The sequence below is a fragment of the Sarcophilus harrisii genome, chromosome 3, assembly GCF_902635505.1.
Source record: "Sarcophilus harrisii chromosome 3, mSarHar1.11, whole genome shotgun sequence".
Classification (NCBI taxonomy): domain Eukaryota; kingdom Metazoa; phylum Chordata; class Mammalia; order Dasyuromorphia; family Dasyuridae; genus Sarcophilus; species Sarcophilus harrisii.
The window spans coordinates 316,737,504-316,763,172 of NC_045428.1; positions in this window are offsets into that span (position 1 = coordinate 316,737,504).

Genomic DNA, 25,669 nt, shown 5'->3' on the forward strand with positions numbered 1-25,669 from the left:
CCTGGAAACTCCAATCCCATGCTGTTCTCACTAGAATCAAGGCCTACCAACACTTTTCTTTGATTGACTACAAACTTACACCATTGTGTTATTATCCACCTCTATGTAGCAGGAAGTATAAAAAAAGACAGAAGATATTCTGTTCCTGTCAAATTTATTCAAGTAATTTTTGTTGACTACTTTATTCTTTTCTGTTTTTGTTGATTTTCCCAGTCTCAAATCTTTGCTTATCTAAACACACAGTTGTATATATGCTTCTCTCTCCTTTAAAGAATTTCCAAAATCTGGATTATTTTGATCTATAGTGTCTATACTAAAAAACAAAATAAACTTTGACCTAACTATATTAACAGTATGCCAATTTGACCTGTGGTATCTATCAGCATACTCTTGATCATCACTTTCTGGCCTTTTCTATCTTGTTACCCATATTTCCATATGGAATACTTCTCCAGCTCAATTACATACTAAACGCCATCATTTCATATGTTATGCAATAATATTTCTACCTGGCATGTCTCCAAATATTTCTAAATGCATTTATTTTTCAACTGTCATTTTGAGATTACTCATCCCTCAAGGTCATCATATAAGCCTTTATTTTCTCTCCATATTCAAAACCTCACTATGTCCTTAAATCTCTGCTTTTTCCTTGTAGTCTCAGAGCATTTCATGGTCTACAAATTTGCCAAGATTAACTCTAATGCTTGTGAACTTAAACTATTTACTTAAATCTCATTCTATGTCTTTTTAACCTTTCTTGTACTGTATCTCTGTCATCATCTCTTGCATTGTCTCTTCCTTTGTGACTCTCTCTTTTTCTGTCTCTGTCTCTTTCTTTCTCTGTATCTCTATTTTTCTTTATATTTCTTTGTCTGTATGTTAGTCAGTATGTCTGCCTAACTCTCCTTCTCCCCTTTTCAATCTATTTTCTTTATTTACTCCCCATCTTCTTTAGTTTATAGCTATGGGAAAGACTTCCTTTTCCTAGGAGGAAAAAAAGAAAACATCCATGGAACTTGATACTTCTTCAGGCTATTTGCCTATATGTTTGTCCATCACTTCATTGTGATCTATATTTGATACCTTAAAATAATAGCCAACATTCATCTACCACCCAGGCACTGTGCTAAGCATTGTACAAGTATTATCTCATTTAATTCTCATAATAATCTTGATAATTAGATATTATTCCCATTTTATAGATGAGGAAATTAAGAAAAACAATGACAAAGTGATTTGCTCTTTGTCATGCAACTACTAAAATGTCTGAAGCTGGATTAGATGAGGTGTTTCTTTTTTCTCCTCTATCTCCTCTATTTCCACACTATCTACTTGTAGAAGGCAGAACTTTGGAGAAGTATTGTTGAAAGAAGTATACTTGAAACAAGGTGTTAACTCAGTCGAATTGATGAGACAATGGTTAGCTAGTTTACATATACTTAGTACTTAGCCTTTGATGTAATAATTCTACAATTGATGTAATTGTAATTGGGTATTTAAACTGAGGACAAAGTCAACCACAGACATTCTATTTTTAACCTTCCTTGTGATGGATCTCCTGCCTCCTGAACTAAGATCAGACTGGCAGACCGGCAGATTGGCAGAGAAGACTAGGTCAGACTATGACAGACACAGACTGTGAAGGGGACAATAAAGACTTTGGACTTTATTCCTGACTGTTCTCGTGGTGATTATTCTGCTGAGACCAAGGCTGGTCCCAAGGCCCTCTAGAAAGCTAACCAGAACATTACATCTACTATTATTTAATCCGAATTCAATCTTCACCACTCTAATAAACAGCTCCTTTAAAGATCTCTCATGATATTGACTTTAATACAGAATATAATATTCCCCACTTGGTATTTCTGTGGAGCTAGCCTGAAGACGTTTGTACTTCACACTGGGCTCTTCATCTCTTCTTGGGTTTTAACAGCTGAAACCCTTTTCTGCCCCAAGTTCTCTTGATTCTGGACCTTGAAATGCAACTTTATGTATGTATGAAATCTGGAGAGTTTCAAATTTAGTGCGCTACTTCCCAGAATCCTTTCTCTTTTTATACTTTTTGCAAAATAATTGCCCTAATTCAGGTTTTCTTTGTCTTGTTTTGCTATCGCAACAGTCTCATAATTAGATTTCTTTTCTTAGGACTCTCTCCTCTATAATTCTTCTTCCACACAGCTCTCTTATGTGTCTCCAATATCACCCACTTACTCAAGAAACTTCTTTGACTCTCTCTTGCCTTGAGGAGAAGATACAAAATTCTCCCCTCAGTAGTTGAAAACCTTAACAAGCTGATCTGAGCCTACCTTTACAGATTTGTAGAGATTTTTTTCCTTTTATTCATTCTATTGTCCTGGCAATATAGCCTTCCTGCTTCCTTAATGTAGCCTTCATATCTTAGGTTTGTGCTTTTGCAAATGTGGTTTTCCTTGCCTAGAATGGAATGAATAATTTCTCCTTTCTTCCTCAGGATGGCAAATTTCCTTGAAGGCTCAATCCCTGTGCTACCTCTAGGTAATAGGAGGCTTCTTGTAGAAAACATTTCCCATGACCACCTTCATGTCAGAGTTTTCTACTTAATCAAGGTGTCATGCTCAAGTTATCATAAAATTTAATAATATAATATTGTTATGTAGTTATATTTTGTATCTGTCCCATAGAGTATATGCCTCCTGAATGGCAGCAATAATAATACAATTTTGCATTTTGTCTTCATATCTCAAGTGATTAAAACAGTGAATTTCACATAGCTGAGATTTAATAAATATTGTTGGATAAATCTGAATGAGATTGACTCCTTTACCTGGCAGTTTGAGCTTTATAACCAGAGAGTGACAGTGAAAGAAGAGGGACACTATGAGAGGCTAAGAAACAGAAAGGGGATGTTTAGATGATCTTAAGCAATTCAGACCTACTCAAAAGTTTTTATGTACATGGAGAAGGATAAAAAGATCAAAAGAAAGCCTGTAGTGCCTTTCTTTTTCCTTTATTTTCTTTTTGTATTCACTACTGATGGGGATGAGGGAATTGAGAATAGAAAATTTAAGGCATACTTATAGTTTAGAAAGTGTAACAATTGTGTGTCATTTAAAGAAAAAGACACAATACAATATTTTCTTCCTTAAGAGAATAAAACTCCCTAATGCTCAATGGATTCTATTAACCTTTGGTCTAATGACATTCATTGGCCTATATATATTCAACCTCCTGTCTGGCTTTCCTTTTCTATTTTCCTGAGAAAAACTCAGCAACCATGAAACAGTAACCTGTTATTTACCACCAACCAATTTCTAATTCCCCTTAGTAAACTTTACAAGGAACATATGATTTCTCCAAAGATCCTAATTATTAGGCTGTCAGAGATGTAGAATTATGGGAATTTAAAAAAAAATCCAAGAATGGGTTAATTCTCAAAAGAGTTTTGGCCAAAAGATAAATTATCTTTTTAAACCAATTTTGTATATCTTAGGGGAAAATGTTTTTTTGGGGAAGGACTGTGAATTGGGATGTGTTTGAATCATGATCTATTTTTCTTGGCTTCGTCCTAAAGATATTGGTGAGGTTCTTTTTCCCTTTACACCAAGGCTTACCCATGCTATAGGCATGGTGAATCTATAATAGAGAAGTAACTATCTGAGAACAGACATATTCCAAGACATCCAATGAAAAGAATGATTGCCAGAAAATCAATTATATTTTGGAGTAACCATTTTATATCAACTTTGAGCAAATCCTTATTTGTGCAATTAAACAATATTTTAAGTATTCTTTGGTGAGAGTAAGACTGTTTTCTGGACAACATATACTTGGTTGGAAATTCAGGATATGGATCCTCAATTTATTTTTTCTGTTATTTTGTCCAATTATAATCTTGAGAGAAATTGTATCTTTACTTGGCTGCCCCAACTTCCTCATTATCAAATATGTAAATTAAGCAGATAGAATAATCCAGAAGATCTGATTTGGATTTCTGTGCTTAGTCATATGTTCAACGCTAAACAGCTAACACCTACATCCACTTATCAGAAGCAAAAAAAAGCTGGCTCATGATTAGATTGAAAGAAACATCTAACATATTTTAGGGCTAAAAAAATTAACTATAATTTTCAAAAATAGTAAATTCTGTTTGTTTGGGCACTTTTATTTCCAGCAACCTACTGATGGCTACTTCTGATATTTTGCATTTTTGAATATCAAAATGTTATTTTATATTTACATAATTAGTCATGAGAAGCAAACTGTAAACACAAATATGATTTAACATGTTATCAGGTTACCAGGAACAATAGTTTTATATTCTTTTGAATAATTTCCCTTAGAAATGTCCAGAAATCAAGAATTAGAAGCCAGTACACATTTTAGCCAAAGATGGATGATGCTTCCCTGGATTAACAGAAATTGAAAATTCTTATCTGGGGAAAAAGTGGCCAGTAGGAAAAAAAGGACACATGGTGAGGATTTGTTATTACACTGAGTCAAGAATGAACTAAACTTATAGAACAGCTTTTTGCTATAGAAATAAACATAGAGTAGTTATTAGAGCTCAACTTTAATTTATCCTCTAGCTTCTTAATTTTCCAAATAACATGAAAATAAGATATGCAAAATAATTTAAGAGATAAAGTTGAGTCCTTTTTTTGGATACTATAGCAAGTTGGTACAATGGTTAGAGTGCTGGGTCTAGGATCAAGAAAAACTGACTTTAAATCCGGTTTCAAATGCTTATTAGCTCTGTGACTTAGGGCAGTCATTTAATTTGTCTGCCCCAGTTTTCTCAATAGTAAAATGAGAATAATAATAGCATCTTCCTCCCAGAGTTGTGATGAGAATACTAATTCTTACATAAACACTACTTGCTTGTGACCTTGGCTAAGTACACTTCTCTGTATATGTTTCCTCAACTGAAAAACAGGATTAATAATGGCATCTACTTCTATGGTAATTGTGAATATCAAGTGAAATAATATATATAAAGAAGTTGAAAAAGAGGCTACACTTAATAGATTAAAAACTTAAGGGATTCAAGAAAATCCTAAAAGTAGGGAAACTTATTCTAAATCCCTATACTCCTAGAATTCAAATTCATTAGAATTTCATTAAAATCATTATAAAATTATGAAGAATATCAGGCAATATTCAATTATCACAATCATTCATTTGTAAAATACTGTTTTTTAAAGCTCATAATTGTTATTTCACTTTATCCTAAAGACCATTCTGTTAGCTAAGTGAGGCAAGTATTATTTTCCTCATCTTACATCTGTGGAAAATATCTCACAGATAGGTGAACTCATTAATGGCCACAAGCAAGGGATTTGCTAAGCAGAAATCTGTACCCAAATCTGCTGAGCCCTGTGTTCTTTCTGATAGATACAGGAGAAGTATGGAAAATACATGGGTAGATGTGGACTCAAGTTCTTTCTTATTAATTGGTAAGAGCCCCTCAGTCAATCAACAAATGTTTAAGTGCCTATTATGTATAATACACTATGAAGGTTTGAGAGGCATGGCATAGCAGTTCATAAGATCAGGAAAGATTTAATGTAGATGGTGATGCTTGAGCTATATCCTGAAGGAAGTAAAGGATCCTAAAGATCACATTGAATGGTAAGAGACTGGTAAAGGGGAATGATAAATTTGTGAGATAGAGGTAGGTCAAGGCTTGGATAGAAGTTTAGCAATTGCATGAAGCTAATAGATATCTAATATCAAATGTGCTTTGATGCACCTTGTTAAAAGCAGGAAATTATTTCAAAAGGAAAGGAGGCAATTGAATGCACTCTATTCAAAGGAGTAACTGACAAAAGAGAATAAAAGCCTAGATATACAGGAGAAAAACTTCTTTGTGTTCTTTCTTTCCAGAATTGTCATTTTCAATAATTTTTTCCTCTCTTAAACTATATATGACACATAGAAAATTAATGGAGTCTGTATTGTGACAATATAATATCTGTGATTGATAGAATTGGATATTTTAATGGGGAAAAGGGTAAAAAATGGCAAGTGCATTGAAAAGAATGAATATCACCACCCATTTCAAGTTGAGCAGTCCAAAAATAGAGATCAGAGGTGAGTTATGAAGTATGATATATCATTTATTTGTCATTACTTCTTGAAGATACTACCTTCATTATCTGTCAGATAGACCTTTTAATTGACCTCTGGTTTTTAATTCCTATTTCTTTGTTTCTTACCCACTTAAATGAGCATCTATCCTTCCCACTAACCCAAGTCATATACAAATTCTAAGTTTAATATGCAACTGCTTTATGAAGGTATTCTTGACCAATTCATCCTGCATTTATCCTTTTTCTGATTTCTTATGGCAACCACTAAATGAACCGTCCAATCTGAATGACATAGGTACTTTAGTCTTTCATTCAGTAAATATTTTGCATCTATCATAATAGATACAATACTGTGTCAGTCATTGAAGCCAGTGAATAAAGTATATGATTACAAATATGTATATATATATTACTTTCTATGCCATTTATGTTAATTAAATTTTCCATGTATAAATTAAAAGTTTTCTTAATTTACAGATCATGTTTCCATTTCCACTTAAGATTAGAGATACAGGGCTGCATCCGTAGGAATTGCTTAATAAGTAGTTGCAGATTGATTGATAGGTTGATTAAAACACATCTGTATTCAATGGCTCAGATAACTGCCTCAACTATTCATTCCTCTTTGCCCTGAAGATAAAGTTATACCGGTAAAGTAGAACTTTCATGATACTTAATCTTAGCCCCTAGTTTTACTCAGTTCTCTGAGTTTTCTTCAATCATTTCAAGAATTTCATTAATAACATTCAAGATCATGTCAACAAACATTTATCTATGGGAAAGGCATGAGGAGCAGTATAATTTGAATTACACTGTAGTGGAAAGAAAGCATAACTTCAGGTCAGCATGACTTAGTTATCACTCTGAGTCATATTGGATCTGTAACTCTGGGAAACTTATTTAATCTCAGTGTCCCCAGATAATTCTGCAAGGCTATAACTTTCAGGGTCAATAAGAATTTGCATGGATAAAGAGAATTTCTCTCAAAGGAGTTCTCTATAATAATGAAACCATAGATTGCATCCAATGATGTACAAGACCTTAGGCTAGATCGTGGGAGTTACAAAGAAAAAAAAGCCAGTTTTGACAGCTAAATGGAGAAGGGATTGAATAGGGTAGAAACATTAGTAAGGCAGACTAATCAGAAAGCTATTACATTGTCTACCCCAAGAAAACCACAATTAAGCATGGATAAAAACATATCTATCTATCTATCTATCTATCTATCTATCTAAAACAGATTAATTGATAGATATCTATAATCACATATAGGTATATATATGCATGTGACCATAACATGCCTGTTTGTTTGTTCTCTGTTTCTCTGAAGGTGGATGACATCTTCCTTTATAACTATTAGTCTTTCCATATTTTTCTAAACCCACTAACTCATCATTTCCTATGTTATGGCAACATTTCAACTTTATATATTGTCTAGTTATTTTAAATAGCCTAAAATATTGAATAGTATGCATGATATATAGTGATTTTCCTAGTTTTTCTCTTTTGATCAAATCTGTTTTAGTTTAACGTCATGATTATTATGCCTACTTTTTTAACCTAATAAATGCTACTCCTGATCTTTATTATTATCTTGTTTTTGAGTATCTCTTTTTTTTTTTGTCCCTTCTTGGTTCTTTCTCCTTTACCTATTCATTTTTTTATTAGCAGCAAATTTTGATGCAATTACTTTTAATCCTGAGGTATGGGGATGGGGCTTCTGCCTCAGATCTTTCTTCAGTTTTTCTCTCTGACCTGGCATTGGAACTTAAAAACTCCATCCTCCTGTAAGTGCCCACAGCCAGCAGCATCCTCACCCCATTGCTTTTGCACTCTCTGGGTGTGTGTTGTTCTTTCTCACCCAGGGACTCTCAGTAGCACAGTGTGCTTTGTATTCCTTATTGGCAGAGACCCTTCTATCTTCCTAGACTCAAACTCTCTGGGAAATAAAACATCCTGTGGTTGGGGCTGAGGTACCTCCCAACCCAGCTAGCTCCAGTGCTTCCCAATTATTGTTTCAGCTGGAGTTAAGGTATTTATATTTCACAAGGTTCAAACTGTTATCCTAGGATCTCACATTCTGTTCTATTTTCTCATTTTTAAAATTTTGTTTTAGTCTCTCAAAACTTTGTTGGATTTTTTTCTTGCCCAATTCTAGTTTCCAAGGAATTATTTTCTTCTTTAATATTCTGGATCTTATTTTCTACTTCGGTGACTTTCTTTACATAATCTTCTAATTTTTCTTGGGTTGTATTTTCCATCACAATCTCTCATTTAGTTGTAAAGGTCTATTTTGAATTCTTGTTGAGCAGGTGACCATTTCATGTTACTAATGTTACTCTTTCAGGTAGAAGAAGCCTTTTTTTTTTTTTTTTGCTTCAATCTTTTCTGAAGTTGACCCTTGCCCTTCTCTTTTTCCATAGTTACTTTCTGCTGTTGGATTTTTTTCTCCTTTATTTCTTGTTTTTATTTGTTTGTTTCTTTTTTGTTTGTTTATTATTTGTTCATGTTTTTAATAAGTGGTTATTAATTTAAGTACCTCTAATGCAGAGGTATGGTAGGACAGTGTCTTTGGCCACAGGTTTTCCTTCAGTTTTCTCCTCAGATTAGGAACCAAGGACTCTACTTTCCTGTAAATGTCTGCAACAAGTGGCATCTTACCCCACAACTTCTGCACTCACCAAGCTTGTGTTGATTCCTTCTTACCTAGAGCTGCATCTGAGTAGCACAGTTGGGCTTGAGGTTCCTCAGAGGCAGAGGTTCTTTCAATCTTCCTTGATTCAAAAGGATTTCCCACACTCTCTAGGAAGTAAAAATTCATGTGACAGGGGCCAGGACTATTTTCCAACCCAGAAAAACTCCAGGACTCACTTTTGCTGTTTCAGAGGAAATAGCCTGGAGTTGTTTACACATTAAACAGGCCAAACTTCCATCCTAGAATCTTTAGGTCTTCCCTGGTTATTAGCCTAGGAGGAGCATTATTCAGCCTCAGCTCTTGTTAGTTTTGACAACCTTACATTTGCTCTCAGGTGCTGTTTTGTCTTGTTTATGAGGAGATGGGCAGAGTTTGGAATCACCATGTGCTCTGGTATAACCCAGGTCAAATAGAAGCAGGCAGACCTCCATATCGTCTGTTCAGCCAAGAGCAATCCAGCAACTGCCAGATGCCCAAACGCTTCAGCATAGCCTTAAGCAAATGGGCATCTCCCAGAGGGCAAAACCACCCTTTCTTCAATATCGTTCTGAAGAAGCATAGAAACACACCATCTAGTCTCAGCATATGCCAGATACTACCACTAGGACACCAGCTTAGCACCAGGTAAGCTCCCAGACCCCTATAGTCTCCATAATGGCTAACAATCTCTCACCCAAGCCCTTAAGCCAAAACCATACACATGGGTACCTAATGTACCTCAATATGACATGAGTACAACACTAGATAAACAATGAGGGCTCGTAGCATCCAGGAGAAGAAACCTGAAAGAGTAGTCCTCCTACCTGAAAAGCAGGGCTCCAATTTAAAAGTAAGGATAAAAGGAGGGAGGGAGAGAGAGACAGAGAGAGAGAGAGAGAGAGAGAAATAAAGAAAGAAAGAGAGAGGGAAAGAAAGAAAGAAAGAAAGAAAGAAAGAAAGAAAGAAAGAAAGAAAGAAAGAAAGAGAAGCAGGGAGGGAGAGAGAGATGGAGAGAGGAGATAGCTAGACAGACAGAGACATAGTGAAAGACAGACGAAGACAGAGACAGAGAGACAGAGACAGACACAAAAAAAGATAGACAAAGACACACTGAGAAACAGAGAGAGAGAGAGAGAGAGAGAGAGAGAGAGAGAGAGAGAGAGAGAAAGAAAGAGAGAGAGGAGTCAAAATTAGCAAACAAAAAAACCCCAATCTGACCATAGAGAGTTGTAATGGTGACAGAGAAGATCAAGACACAAACTCAGAAGAGGATAATTGTAGAGGTCTGAAACTCTTGAGTTGTTTCACAGAGGTTGGTTCAAGCACTTAGGGCTAATTACTGATTTGACAATACTCTATGGGCATATGCTTGGAAAGTGGTCCTTCCCACTATCCTGTGCTGGTTCAATGATTGGTGTGTACAAAGGATTGTAGGAGGGACTAGGGGGTGGAGTAAGGAGCCAGAGCCACACTTTGGCGGTAGATGAGGGAGAAGGAGGTCATGGAGATTCTGCTTCCATCCTGTTCAATCCTGTGACTGAAGACCAAGAATAAAGACTAAGGACTTTTGCTTATCCTGATTCCGGTTGATTCTGGGAAGTCCTGGGTGCTAGTGTGGTCGTCATAGATAACAATGTAAAAACACTTAAGGGAAAAACCTCAAGGATAAATGGGAAATGTCTCCAAGCCCAGAAAGCTCATGGAAGAGTTTAAAAGGAACTTTAAAATCATATAATGGAGGTAGAAGTAACATTGAGAAAAGAAATGAGAATTATACGTAATAATTATTTTAAAAAGAGTAAAAATATTTTTAAAAACTGCTTAAAAACTAGAATCATCAAATGGAAAAGGAGATAGAAAAATCCACTGAAGAAAATATCTCCTTAAATAGTACAATTGACCAAATGGAAAAGAAAGAACAAAAGTCAGTTGAGGAAAATAAAATCTGAAAGTTAGAATTTGGACAATGAAAACTAATGCCTTAATGAAATGTTAAAAATCAAATAAATTGAAAAGAATGAAAATATGGAGAGATGATATTAGAATAACTGGACTACTTAAAAACCAAAGTCAAATGGTTGATTTCGACAACAGCTTTCAAGAAATTATCAAATAAAACTGCCCTGATGTCCTGGAACCAGAAGGGAAAATAGGCATTAAAATAATTCCCTGATCACCTCAGGAAAGTAGTCTCCAGAAAATTGAGGAACATTATAACCAAATATCAGAACTATCAGCTCAAAGAAAAAATTCTATGTGTCCAGAAAGAAATGTCAAATATTGTGCAATCACAATCAAAATTATACATGTCCTGACAGCTGCAACATAAAGACCAAGAGGTCATGAAATATGATATTCCAGAAATGAGAGGAGCTAGGATTGCAACCAGAGATCATCCACTCAGTGAAATTAAATGTAATATTTCCAGATAAGAAATGGTCATTTAGTGAAATAGAAGGATTTCAAGCTTTTGTACCACAGTAATTTTCTATAGTCAAAAATTTTTCTGTTGTCTGCTCACTTTCTTGGCCTATTCCTTATCTTTTAACTCTTTGTTAAAGTAGGGCTTTGTCCCTTTTTGTAGTGGCAAGAAGCTGAAAACCCCTAAGTTTTAGAATGGCTGAAGAAGTTATGGTATATGAATGTTATGGAATATTATTTTGTTCTATAAAAAATTATCAGCAGGATGATTTCAGAGAAGTCTGGAGAGACTTATATGAACTGATGCTAAGTGAAGTGAGTAAGAACCAGGAGAACATTGTACACAGCAACAGCAAGATTAGATGATGATCAATTCTGATGGACTTGTTCTTTTCAACAAAGACATAATTCAGACCATTTTCAATGGTCTTGTGATGAAAAGAACCTTCTGCATCCAGAGAGAGGACTATGTGGACAATGTAGATCACAATGGCATTTTCATTCTTTTTTTTTTTGTTGTTTGCTTGCATTTTGTTTTCTTTCTCATTTTTTTCCTTTTTGATCTTATTTTTCTTGTGAAGAATGATAATTGTGGAAATATGTATAGAAGAATTGCACATGTTTAACATATATTGTATTACTTATGTTTTAAGGGTGGGGTGGGAGGAAGGAAGGGAAAATTTTGGAATAGAAGGTTTTGCAAGGGTGAATGTTGAAAATTATCTATGCATATGTTTTAAAAATAAAAAGCATTAATAATTACAATATAAATAAATGAATAAATAAAAATAAAAAAATAAAGTTGGGCTCACTTTCCAGGGTGGAAAGTGTTCTGTCCCAAACTTCAGAAATTTTGTGCAGCTCTTTTCAGGGATTTTTCTAGGGACCTGAACACAAGCTCTCTTTTCTGCCCTGGAACTGTTAGGCGTGTCCCCAGAGGACTATAGCTATAAGATCTAGTGTGTTAATGCAGGGTCCTTCTTTGCTGACAGTGGGGCCAGAGCTGTGCTGTCATGATCTACATGGGGATTGAATGCTGATCTTCCACTTTTTGTATAAACCTTTTCTCTGATCTTCCAAGTTGTCTTCCTTTGGGAAATGAGCTGCTTCATCTTTTGGAGTGTTGTGATGCTTTAAAGTATCTTTAGAATAATTATTGAAAGAAATTTGGAGTGGTTTGGGGGACAGGTTGGGTGAGTTCCTGCCTTTATTCTGCCATTTTGGCCCTGTCTCTTTCAATTCTATCTAAATTAATGAACTTATTTTTTGCCATACCAATTAAATATCGAAGAATGATTTTATGGAGCAAGGAAAAAATAATAACAAAATTCATCTGGAAGACAGATCAAAATGTGAAGGAAGGTGACCTAGCAGTTTTAGATCTTAAATTGTTTCACAAAATGATAATTATCAAAATATCTGATATTGGCCAACAAGTAAAGTGGTCGATCAATGGATTAGATTAAGTACATAATACAAAGTAATAAATGACCATAGTAATCTAATGTTTGAGGAATGAAAAGTTCCATATTTTTGGAATAAGAATTCAGTGTTTGATAAAAACTAGTCAGAAAAATGGGAAAAAGTAAATAAAAAACTATATGTAGTCCAACATCTTACACTATGTGCTGATGTAATTTTAAAATGAATACATTATTTAGACAAATAGGGTGCAATCATAAGCAAATTATGGGAACATGGAAAAGATTGCCTGTCAAATCAATGGATAATGGAAGAATTTATGACCAAAGAAGAGATAAAGAGCATTAAATATTTTTGATTGCATTAAATGAAAAATATTTTGCACAAAAAGCAGTGGAATTACAATTAGAAGGGAAGCAAGAAACTTTTATGACTGGGACTCCTTTTATAATTTATTTTTAAATACTTTTTATTTTCAAAATATCTGCAAAACAAGAGAATTGTTCGGTTCTTCACACATACATTGTATCCAAGATCTACTGTAACCTATTTAACATGTATAGGACTGCTTGACATCTGGGGGAGAGGGTGGAGGGAGGGAGGGGAAAAATCGGAACAGAAGTGAGCAAGGGATAATGTTGTAAAAAATTACCCTGGCATGGGTTCTGTCAATAAAAAGTTATATATATATATATATATATATATATATATATATATATATATCTGCAAAGATAGTTAATGATAAAAAATTATTTTTGCATAACCTTGTGTTCCCAATTTTTCTTCTTTCCTTCCCAACTCATCCCCTAGAGAGTAAGTGATCCAAGTTGTTAAACATGTGCATTTTTCTAGACATATTTCCATATTTATCATGCTGTATAAGAAAAATCATACTAAAAGAAAAGAATGAGAAAGAAAACTAAAAGCAAGCAAACAGCAACAGCAAAGTGAAAATACTTTGTTGGGATCTACATTTAGTCTTCACAATTCTCTCTCTGGTGCAGATGGTTCTTTTCATCACAATTCTATTAGAAATGGCTTGAATCATTTCATTTTTGAAAAAAGTCATATCCATCAAAACTGATCATCACATAAATCTTGTTGCTGTGTACGATGTTCTCTTGGTTCTACTCACTTCATTTAACAACAGTTTATATAAGTCTCTCTATCCCTTTCTGAAATCATTCTGCTTTTCTTTTCTTATAGAACAATAATATTGCATAGCATTCATATATCATAGCTTATTTTTCATTCTCCAACTGATGGACATCCACTCAGTTTCCAATTCATAAGGAAAATAACTTACTATATATATATGTATATGTATAACCAATTTATTTGATACAGGCCTTATTTTTCAAATGTATAGAGAAATGAAACAAATTTATAGAAAACTAATCATTCCCCAATTTCCAAATAGTCAAAAGTTATGAACAGGCAATGCTCAGAAGAAATCAAAGCTATTTATAGTTATATGAAAAAAAACTGTTGTAAATCACTATAGAGAAATGCAAAAAAATCCCCAAACAATTCAGATACTATCTTATACCTATCTGATTGGCTAATGTGACAGAAAAGGACAATGACAAATGTTAGTGGGGATATGAAAAAAATTGGAGCACTAATGCCTTTTGGTAGCTTATTTAACTATTATTAATGGGTAAACATGTATTTAATAATTTTAGAGAGAAATTTGAAGTTATGCCCCCCAAATTATAAAACTTAATATGTCCTTGTATCCAGTAATAGCATTAGTAAGTCTGTATCACAACAAGAAAAAAGAAAAAAAAAGGACCTCTTTATACAAAAATCATTAAGAACTGGAAATTGAGGGGATCCTTTTCAGTTGAAAAATGGCTAAACAAATTGTGGCATATAATTGTGATGGAATATTCCTGCTCTATAAATAACTGACAAGAAGCATGATTTCAGAAAAATTTGTGAAGACATGCTATCTCATGCAAAATGAAGTGAACAGAACCAGGAAAATATTGTCCACAGCAACAACAATTCTATATTATCATCCACTGTGAATGACTTAGCTATTTTAAGTGAAACAATGATGTAAGACCAATTTTAAAGGACTTAGGATGAAAAGTGCTGTTTATTTCTAGAGAAAGAACTGATGGATTTTTAATGCACATAAAACATACTTTTATTTTGTTGTATTTTTCTAACTTTTTGATACATTTTCTTTTTATTAGGATAATATGAAACTTGTTTTGCATGACTGACTACACGTGTATAATCTATCAAGTTGTTTGCCTTCTCAAGTGGAGGTGAGGAAAGAGATGGAAACTAAATAAATACAAACTCCTCAGCTTGCATTTAAAGCCTTCACAGTATGACTCTAGTCTAAGTTTCTTAACTTAGAACTAAAGTTCCTTTCACATTTTGCAAACTGTTTTCAAGCCAAAGAGGTTTACTTTCTGTTTGTCAAATTCAACATTCCATCTACTACCTCCCCACATTTTCACAGAGAATTCACATGCAGAAAGACACTGCCTCTTCATTTTTACCTCTCAAAATCTCATTTTCTCACTCAACATATCCAACATTCCTTGCCATTTTTAGCTCCAACATCTTTTACATCTAACTATTTTTCTCTACTCATATAGGTGTCACATTAGTTTAAGCCCATATCACCTCTTATCTTGTTTATTATATGTTCTAATTTATCTACCTCATCTTTCCCCATTCCATCCTACTCTCTGCTGCCAAAATAATTTTCCTTAAGTATAGATCTGAACATTAGACTTCCTACTCAATCAATTCTAGTGGCTTCCTATTTCCCCTATGATAAAATATAAACTCCTTTATTTACCATATCTTTGCACTGGTTGCCCTTCCACTTATCCTCGCCTTCCTCCATGACTGGAATGCATAACATCCTTTCCTTCATCTCACACAATTCTTCCCTTTTTATCTCAGCATTATTTTCTGCATGAAACTTGTTACTTCCCCTAATTTGTAATGTCCTCTCTGCTTATATTTTTTAGCAACTGTGCATTTATTGGAATATATTCACTTAAAATTAATAGTGTGCATATTTATAAAGCATTTGTTGTCCATTGTTAGAATATTAGCTAATTTTATTGTACCTAATCTATTCTCCTTAAAGGTGCCAAAATTATTTTTCTGAAGTCTAGGTCTTATAATTTTCTTTTTCAATAAATGCCACAGATTCCTAATTACTTCTAGTGTCATATAAAAACTCCTGTATTTGTTACTTAAGTGCTCAATAACCTGGATCCAGTGTATATTTTTATCTTTATTCTACCACGCTATTCAGTATAGCCAAGTTTACCTTCTTGTTGTCTGACCTTCATATAAAACACTCCATTTCCCTTCTTTGTGACTCAGTCTCATCCTTGGAATGTGAGTGTTTCTTTCTGTTGCCTCTTAGGATTTCAAGCATTCCTCAAAGCTTAGATTAAGTGGTCTTTTTTGCAAAGGCTGTTAATGCCTACTCTTCTACTATATCATAATGCCTCAGTTTTTAGGTAATAATAATACTTCAATTCATGGATATTTGAAAATTTATTTAGATACCTCCCAGTTTATAGTATTTATAATCTATACCATTTGATTTATCATATTTACTATACAATTTTCTACTCCCTAATTTCTTTAGATGTTTTAATCCTTTGTCCTTATAAACTCCTAGAATCTAGGTATTGGACCTTTTTATGAATCTCTTTCAATTTTGTCTTTTGTTCAACTGATACTGAGCACATTGAAAATATTTAAACTTAATGTAAGGGAAAATTCCTTAGCAATCAAAGCTGTTAAAAAATCCCAAAGCTTTGGGATGTTATTAGCAATCTTTAAGCAGGAGGTAGATAGCTACTTCTCAGGAATATTGTAGAGGGGTTAAGGAGTTGGATTAGACTATTTCTGAAGTCTGTTTGATTATTTTGTATATAATGATTCTGACTAGCACTATCTTTCTTCAATGCCATGTGACCTTTCTATAGTTCAAGGCTTCGATACCACTGCCATCTCTAAAAAATTACAACTGGGTGTAACCATTCTAGAAAATAATGTGGGACTATATCCTCAAAGTTACTAAATTCTTCATGTCCCTTGACTCTACAGTAATGTTACTAATTCCATCCTCAGAAGACATAAAAGAGAAAAAGGATGTGCATATACATATACATATATATGTCTATAGTTATACATACATTATATATGATATGTGTATAAATTTATGTATGCATGTATATTATTTTAGAAACTAATGGTCTGCCAATTATTTGGAATAGTCTGAACAAATGATGACATATAAATATAATGGAATACTACCATGCTATTAAAAATGGAGAAAAGGATAGTTTCAGAGAAACCTAGGAAAACTTGAAGCAGATCCAGTAGAACAATGTCAACGTTGTAAAATGAACGATTTTGAAAAACTTAATAATCTCAAACAATGCAGCTGTCAATTATGATTCCTGAAGACCAATGATTAAAAAAATGCTTCCCATTTTCTGTCATTGAGGTGATGGAATCAGGGTGTAAAATGAGAATCATATATTTGGGTGTAGTCAATACAGGAATTTTGTTTTATGTAACTTCATTTCTTTTCAAGTGATATGAGGAAAGTGAGGAAAAAATCAAAGCTTGACAATTAAAAAATGAAATTTTATTTAAAAATTTACTGGTTTTTGTAATGTCATTTTACCTAAATTATATTTCCATGAAACCAGTTTATGAAGTTATATATGGAATATTTTGACTGGATGATTTTCCCCAATAAACAAAAATACTCTATAAAATCATAAATTTCAACAATTACATAAAATTTTCATTAATATTCTATTTTATTGTCTCATCATGGCATAAAGAAAAGCCTGAGTTCTCATTATCTATATAACATCAGAATATAATATCTCGTGAGTCATACCTAATTGTGACAGCTAAAACTGTCACAATGACTGGATGGCAGACTATGCATATATATCCTCTGAATACCAGCCTAGGACTTTATTGCCAAAAGACTGTCTAACAACAAGTTTAGGAACATGTAAAGCTATAACTATGCCCTTACTTTGGCCTTTTAGAATCCCTAGTTCCTTTAGTGTTCAGCCCAAGTGTTACCCTTTGGAGGGAACTTTTCCCATATCTCTTAGCTACTAATTTTTTATTCTAACATTACCTTCCATCTAATTTGTTTGCATCTTGTATATGGCTATTATAGACATGTTGTCTCTGCCATTGGAATATAAACTTTATAAGTTGGTGATTTTCATTTTTGCTTTCTATTTTAATCACAAACACTTAAGACAGTTAAATGCTTGATCAATGCATATTGATTGTAAGATATCTATTTAGTATATATTTATATGTACACTTGTTATCTCCTGGATAACATGCAAGCTTGAAAAAAAGAACTATTTCAATTTATCTTTATAGAGCTAGTGACTAACACAATTCTAGACACATAGCAATCATTTATTAAAAAGATATTGGTTAATTCATTACAAAATGAATTGTCATTTATACAAATAGGACACTGCTCAACATAGCACAAACACATCAATAAGAGGCTACCTTTAACCGTCTAGAGAGATCAATAATTTCCTATCAGAATTTGCTAGATCAGTTACTATCTTAGCTCAGGCTTCTTCATTTCGTATGCAGATTTTTTTTTCCTCTCTAGTACCGTCTCATATTTTGTTCTTTCCCTGAATACCTGTCTCTAAAGACATTACATGCCTTATGATCCATCCTGACCACATTTCCTGTGGCACAACTCTATCTGCCTCATCACCGAAACCTATCACCTAGGACAAAGTTTCAATATATTGAACAGTCCTTTAAAAACACATACTGCAAACTAATTAGCTACACACACATACATGCAGAATTATGTGGCAGGAAAAATTTGTATATATTATAAGCATGCCAGTTATAGTATTTTACAATGATCATATACATCACATATATAAGTTTATCATTACACATTGTGAAGATTTTTTCTTTACATAATACATACAACAAAGTGCATAAATAATGCCCATTTACAGGTGACATTTTTGAAAAAACAATGAAACAATTTGCTTTGACCAATTGCAGCTGGGGCATTTATACATAAAAAAATCTCCTTTTAAAAATATTGATAACAACAATTCTTTCCTCACTTATCTGAGTCCAAGTCATTGCAAGATCATTTTCAATAAATGTCTGTTATTTTTACACACATATGTATATATATTCACACCACACACGTTGTATAAACATCAATTTATCTTCTAAATATTGAAGAAACAGTGCCCTCCATTTTAGAGTCCTGCAGGTGTCACATTGATGCTTATAACTGAATCCATCTTTAGTAAGCATCCCATACATATACATATGATACAGGATCTTGCCACAGAGAGCACTGACAAAAAGAGAATCATAAACCTGAACAGATGGAGAATAATAAATGATGTGCTTTGTGCTATTGGCTATAAAAAGCTTTAACAAGTATCTGAGGTAGAGTTGGGGGCAGTACAGATGAAGAGGGAAAACAGGAAATTAGAGAACAAGAGTGAATTACCCCATTTTATCCATCTTTGATGCCCTTGCTTACCCTGCTGGACAATTGATCAGACCAATTGGAATTTTATGGTGCAGCTGAGCAGAGTTAGTGGGAAAAAATTTTAAAACCTAGAGAGCTTTGCCTAAACTTTCACTGTGTTTGAAAAAAAGAGATGAGAAGAGTATTTTTCCCATTTTTCTTCAGGGAAAATACTCTATTCCCAAGGAGAATTTTTATTAAATATTATATATTAAATAAATAGTATAGATTATATGTTACATATTAATATTTAAGTTAAATAATTTTATATATAATTTAATAAATAAATTAAATAATGATATTGAAATCATATACACATTATATATTAAATAAATATTAACATATTTATTAACTAAGATTTTGAACTAATATCCCAGCTCTCAAAATATTTCATATGGATAATATTATTCTCTCCATCCCCCCCCCCCCCCGGATTATCAGCACTGGAAAATATTCAGTGAACCAAATAAAAGGAAGTATTACACTACTTTACACAATGCTTACCTACCCAGAAATGACCTAAAATTGTATTCACTTTTTTTTCTGGATGCTTTAGCATATTTCTAACTTATTTTGAACTTGAAGTCCACTAAACCTTCAAGGTATATTTCCTGTGAACTGCTTTTCATACCATTCCCTTCTTTTCATCAAGCATTTATTAAGTGTCCTCTGCCAAGCACTTGAGATGTAAAGATGAAAAAAGCATAGTCTCTATTCTCAATGAATATAGTTTCCTAAATGATGAGGTAGATAGATAAATACACCTACATATTATACAAATATATGCATCTATGTAAGTATAACGTAGGGTATAAAAAAGAGCAGACACATGGACAGAGATTTGTAGGAAAATTGGAAAAGGGGAAAGTATTTTCAGTTGGGAAGAGGGATCTAGGAAAGTTCTGCTGAAAGGGTTACAACTAAGAAAAGTCTTAATGTAAGAAAAAATTCTAAAATTAAAAAGTGATTTCAGTCTGGGATTGAGGAAAGGGGAGAGAAGTGCCTAGCATGAATGCTTATTTATATTCTCACCTAGCATATTAGGTTTATGTTTAGTTGGACCAATTCACAGGTAGTGGGAAACAGCTAGTAAATTGTATTTATTAAAATGTAGAAGGTATAAAAAAGAACAAGATGAAATAAGGCTGGAAAGAAAGATTCAGACTAGATTACAAAGATTGTAGATCAACTGTTGTCAGCATGATATAGGAATCCTGGAGATATCTGAGATCCTTTTTTGGGGGTATTAAAACTATTTTTATACTTATACCAAGAAAATGAGAAAGAAATCAGGGTTATACCTGGCAGCTTTGTCAGTTAATACTTAGTTCTGCATTATAGATCTAGGGTACATAGAGAAGGGGGCCTTTGCCACTATTGGTGTTCCATGAAAAGATGAAATTGAAGTCTATAGATAGACTAGTAGATGATCAAGATTATAAGCAAGCAGAAATGCTGTGAATCATGAGACAAAAAAAAAAAAGAGTTCCAAAATAAGGATGAATAATCAATAGTGTTAAATGCCATGGGGTATAGACCAAAGAGAATGAAGACTGAGTAAACAACAGTTGGGTTTTATAGTTAAAATTTCAATGATATATTGAAGCATAAATTTTTTATTTTTATTTAAATTGAGCATAAAATTTCAAAACAGTAGAGGTAACTGAAGACAAAATATAGGCAATAAATAAGTAGTGGATGGAGACATAGTTTAAGATGCACTTATAGATTATTTCCATATAAAGTTTAACAGTGGAAGGAAAGAAACAAATAGAGTGATGGTTAAAAGGGTATGCACAATATGATTGCCTTTTGAACATTGCTTCAAATTACTCTCTAGAGTGGTTGGATCAGTTAACTCCTTCAAAATTGTGTCCCAGTGTTCCCATATTCCCTTCAACATTTATCATTTTAATTTTTTGTCATATTGACCAAGCTGATAGTGAAGAGTTTAATTGCATTGCTCAAATCAATAGTGATTTAGAGCACTTTTCATACATCAATAGAAAACTTTAATTTCTTCATCTGGAAATTGTCTTATCCTTTGATTAGACAGACTAATACCGGAGATAAAAATTGCTTCCCACCTTTCTGCTTCTCTTCTATTTTTTAGTTATAGTGAATTTGTTTATTTAAACCTTTTAAATGTAATTAATCAAAATAATTCATTTTGCATTTCATAATGTTCCCTATCTCTTGTTTGATCATAATCCTTCCCTTTCCCATAGATTTGAGAGGCAAACTATTCTTTAGTCTCTCAATGTGCTTAAATGTTCCCACTTTATGTCTGAATCATGAATCCATTTCAACCTTATCTTCACATAGGGCTGAGTTGTTGGTCTATGCCTATTTTGTGCAAAACTATTTTCCAGTTTTCCCAGCTATTTTTTGTCAAATAACTAATTCTTATCCCAAACAATAGATTACTGTAGATAATGATATTGTCTTGTGTACCTAACCTATTCCCATGATCCACAACTCTAATTCTTAGCCAATACCAAATATGTTAATAATTGCTGCATTATAATATAATTTTAGATTTGGAACAACTAGACAACCTTTCTTTGCATTTTTTTTTATTCCTACCCTTGATGTACTTGGTCTTTTGCTCCATCAAATGATTATTGGTAGTTTGTTGCTATGACACTGAAAAAGTAAAATAATTTAGATAGAATTGCAATTTTTATGTTAGTTCAATCTACCCATGAATAACTAATATTTTTCCAGTTATTTAAATTTAATTTGATTTGTGTGAAAAGTGTTTTGTAATTGTGTTCATATAGTTCCTGGGTTTGTCTTGGCAAGTAGACTCCCGAATATATTATATTTTATACAATATTTTTAAATGGGATTTCTATTTCAATCTCTTGCTGCTGGACTTTGTGGGTAGCATATAGAAATGCTGATGGTTTAAGAAGATTAAGATTTAAGAGATTTATTTTATATCCTACAACTTTTCTAAAGTTGTTAATTGTTTCAAGTAGTTGATTCTCTAAGTCTACCATATCATTTGCAAAGAGTGATGGCTTTATTTCCTCATTTTCTATTCTAATTCCTTCAATTTATTTTTCTTCTTTTATTGCTCAAGCTAACATTTCTAATACATTACTGAATAATAGTAGAACAATGGCCATTCTTACTTTACCTGTGATTTTATTGGGAAGACTTATAGATTAACCTTATTACATAAAATGCTCACTGATGGTTTTAAATAGATACTCCTTATAATTTTAAAGAAAATTAATTTATTCTTATGATTTCTAATGGTTTTAGCAGTGATAGCTGATGTATTTTGTCAATTTTTTGGCATCTATTGAGGTAATCATATGATTTCTGTCAGTTTTATTATGAATGTGCTAAATTGTGCTGATAGTTTTCCTAAAATTGAACCAGTCCTACTTCCGAAGTATAAATCCCATCTAGTCATTTTATATTATCTTGATCTTAAATTGTTGTAATCTTTGCTAAATTTTATTTAAAATATTTGCATCAAAATTCATTAGACAGCTTATTCTGTAATGTTTTTTGTTTTGGTTCTTTGTGATTTAGGTAACAAAAATATATTTGTATCATAAAAATAATTTGGTATGGCTTCTTTGCCTATTTTTTCAAAAAATATATATTGCTTTGAAATTAGTTGTTTAAATGTTTGGTAGAATTTATTTGTAAATCCATCTGGCCCTGGTGTTTTTTTCTTAATGAGTTCATAAATGGCTTATTCAATTTCTTTTTCTAAAATGGGATCATTTAAGTATTTGCTTTACTGTTAATCTGAGTTATATATACATATGTGTGTGTGTATATATATGTTTGTAAAAATATATGTATGTGTATGAATTTATGAATGTTTATTTCACTTAGATTATCAGATTTATTGGTATGCAGTTAGTCAAAATTATTCCTAATTATTTTCTAAATTTCATTTTCATTGTTAATACATTTAAGCTTTTTATTTTTGATATGATATGTGTAAGTTGTTTTCTTTTTTACATCAAATAATCAAAGGCTTATCAATTTTATTGGTTTTTCATAAGATCAGCTTTTAGTTTTAGTTATTAGTTCAATAGTTTTCTTACTTTCAATTTTATAAATCTCTCCTTTGATTTTCAGAATTTCTAATTTGTTATTTGAGGGTTTTGAATTTGTTCTTTTTTAAGCTTTTTGAATTGCATGCTCAATTAATTGTATTTTTCTTTCTCTATTTTATTCATGTAAGCATTTAGAAATGTATAATTTCTCTTAATATCTGATTTAATTACATCCCATACATTTTGCTGTGTTGTTTCATTATAGTTGCTTTCTTTGATAAAATTACTGATTGTTTCCATTATTTGTAATTTGACCCACTCATTCTTTTGGATTAGATTGTTTCGTTTCCAATTAGTTTTTATTCTATTTTTGCATAGTCCTTTATTATGTGTAATTTTTATTGTATCATGATCTGAAATGAAAGTATTTAGTACTTCTCCTTTTCTGCATTTGATTGTGAGATTTTTAATCCTTAATACATGGTCAATTTTTGCATAGGTGCCATGTAGTACTGAGGGAAAAACGTATATTACTTTCCCTCATTATTTAATTTTCTCCAAAAGCCTCTCTTTTCCAATTTTTGTGAAATTCTATTCACCTCCTTAGCTTCTTTCTTAATTGTTATGTGATTAGATTTATCTAATTATGAGATGAAGAGGTTGAAATTTCTCACTAGAATAGATTTGTTGTCTGTTTCTGTAAGTCCCTTAACTTTCACTTTAATAATTTGGATGCTATCCCACTTAGTGGGATATGTTTACTATTGATATAACTTTGTTGTCTATCATTCCTTTTGACAAGCTGTACTTTTCTTCCTTATTTCTTTTAGTTAGGTCTAATTTTGCTTTTGCCTCATCTGAGATTAAGCTTGCTACCCCTGATTTTTTTAAATCTCAGCTAAAGCTTAGTAGATTCTATTCTAGCTACTCTTCTATCTTTTTTTTTTCTGTGTGTATCTTTCTGTTTCAAATGTGTTTTTTTTGTAAACAACCTATTCTAGGATTATGACTTTTTAAAATAATGAAGCCCATTTATTTATAGAGAGTAGTGCAAGTAAGATTACATGTGCTCTTGAGAGGTAAAGATCTGTTCAGGGTTACACAGGTGCTAAATTTTACCCTATGGTTTCAAATGCAGGTCTCCTGATTCCAAGTTCCACAGCATCATACTATCCAAGTCAAACTTAAATTTGTTCCCAGTTTTAATTTATTTTTCAAAAAATTACAATTAATATCAAATATCAACACAACAAATTAAACTTCCTTTGCAATTATTTATATTTAAATAATGAATTTCAATGCAGAGAATGTCATTATTTTTCAGTTCTCTTAGTCTTCATAAGGACTCTCACTGTCCTTTCTTTTTACATTTGAAGTACTCCATTTTTCTGATTCTGCTTTTCACAGTTTCAATTGCTTCAAAAAGATCTTTTCAGATTATTATTTTGTTCATGTTTGTCAGTCTTAATAACATCATAATATTTCATCACATAACGTAATGTAATATATTTATTTCCCTTTTGTTGAACTTTAGGCTGCTTCCATTAAAAAACAACAATTTAAAATAATCCTGCTATTGAAAGATGATCAATTCTGATAGACATAGTCTCTGATAGACAATGAGGTGATTCAAACCAGTTCAACTTATTCAGTGATGAAGAGAGCCATCTACACTCAGAGAGAGGAGTGTGATAACTGAGTGTAGAACACAATATAATATTCTCATTCTCTCTGTTGTTGTTTGCTTGCTTTTGTTTTCTTTTGGTTTTTTCTTCCTTCTTGATCTGATTTTTCTTGTGCAGCAAGAAAACTGTATAAATATGTATACATATATTGGATTTAACATATATTTTAACACATTTAATGTATTGGGCTATCTGTTATCTAGGGCAAGAGGTAGGGCAAAGGAAGGGAAGATGTGGACAGAAGATTTTGCAAGGGTCAGTATTGAAAAATTAACCATGCATATATTTTGTAAATAAAAAGATTTAATAAAAAGAAAACAAACCAAAATAATAAAATAACCCTGCTATGAAAATCCTTGACAATTTTGAGTAACTTTTTTAGAGTATATTCCCGACCACAGATCAGGACTCAAAGGTATTATTATTTTTGTAACTTTTCATGTAAAGTAAAAGATTGCTTTCTCAAAAAAATATTCTTCTAGATGAATAGTCTGAATTCAGACAGGTATTCTCCATTTTAAACATTACTCATTTTGAACTAAATAACATTTGAATGGGTTTACTAGAGAGGCAGCAAATAGTAATGGAAAATATTAAACCTGGAGGAAGACCTGGAAGAGTCAAATCTTCCCCACTTTTATTGCTTTGTAATAATGGACAAATAATCTCTGGATCTCAGCTTCTTCATTTGTAATATAGGAATATCTGAAGTAGTTGTCTTCCAGATTTGTTTTGACGCTTACATGAAATATTGTATGTAAAGTGCATTGCATCTTTTTGTGCAGCAAAATAACTGTTAGGAC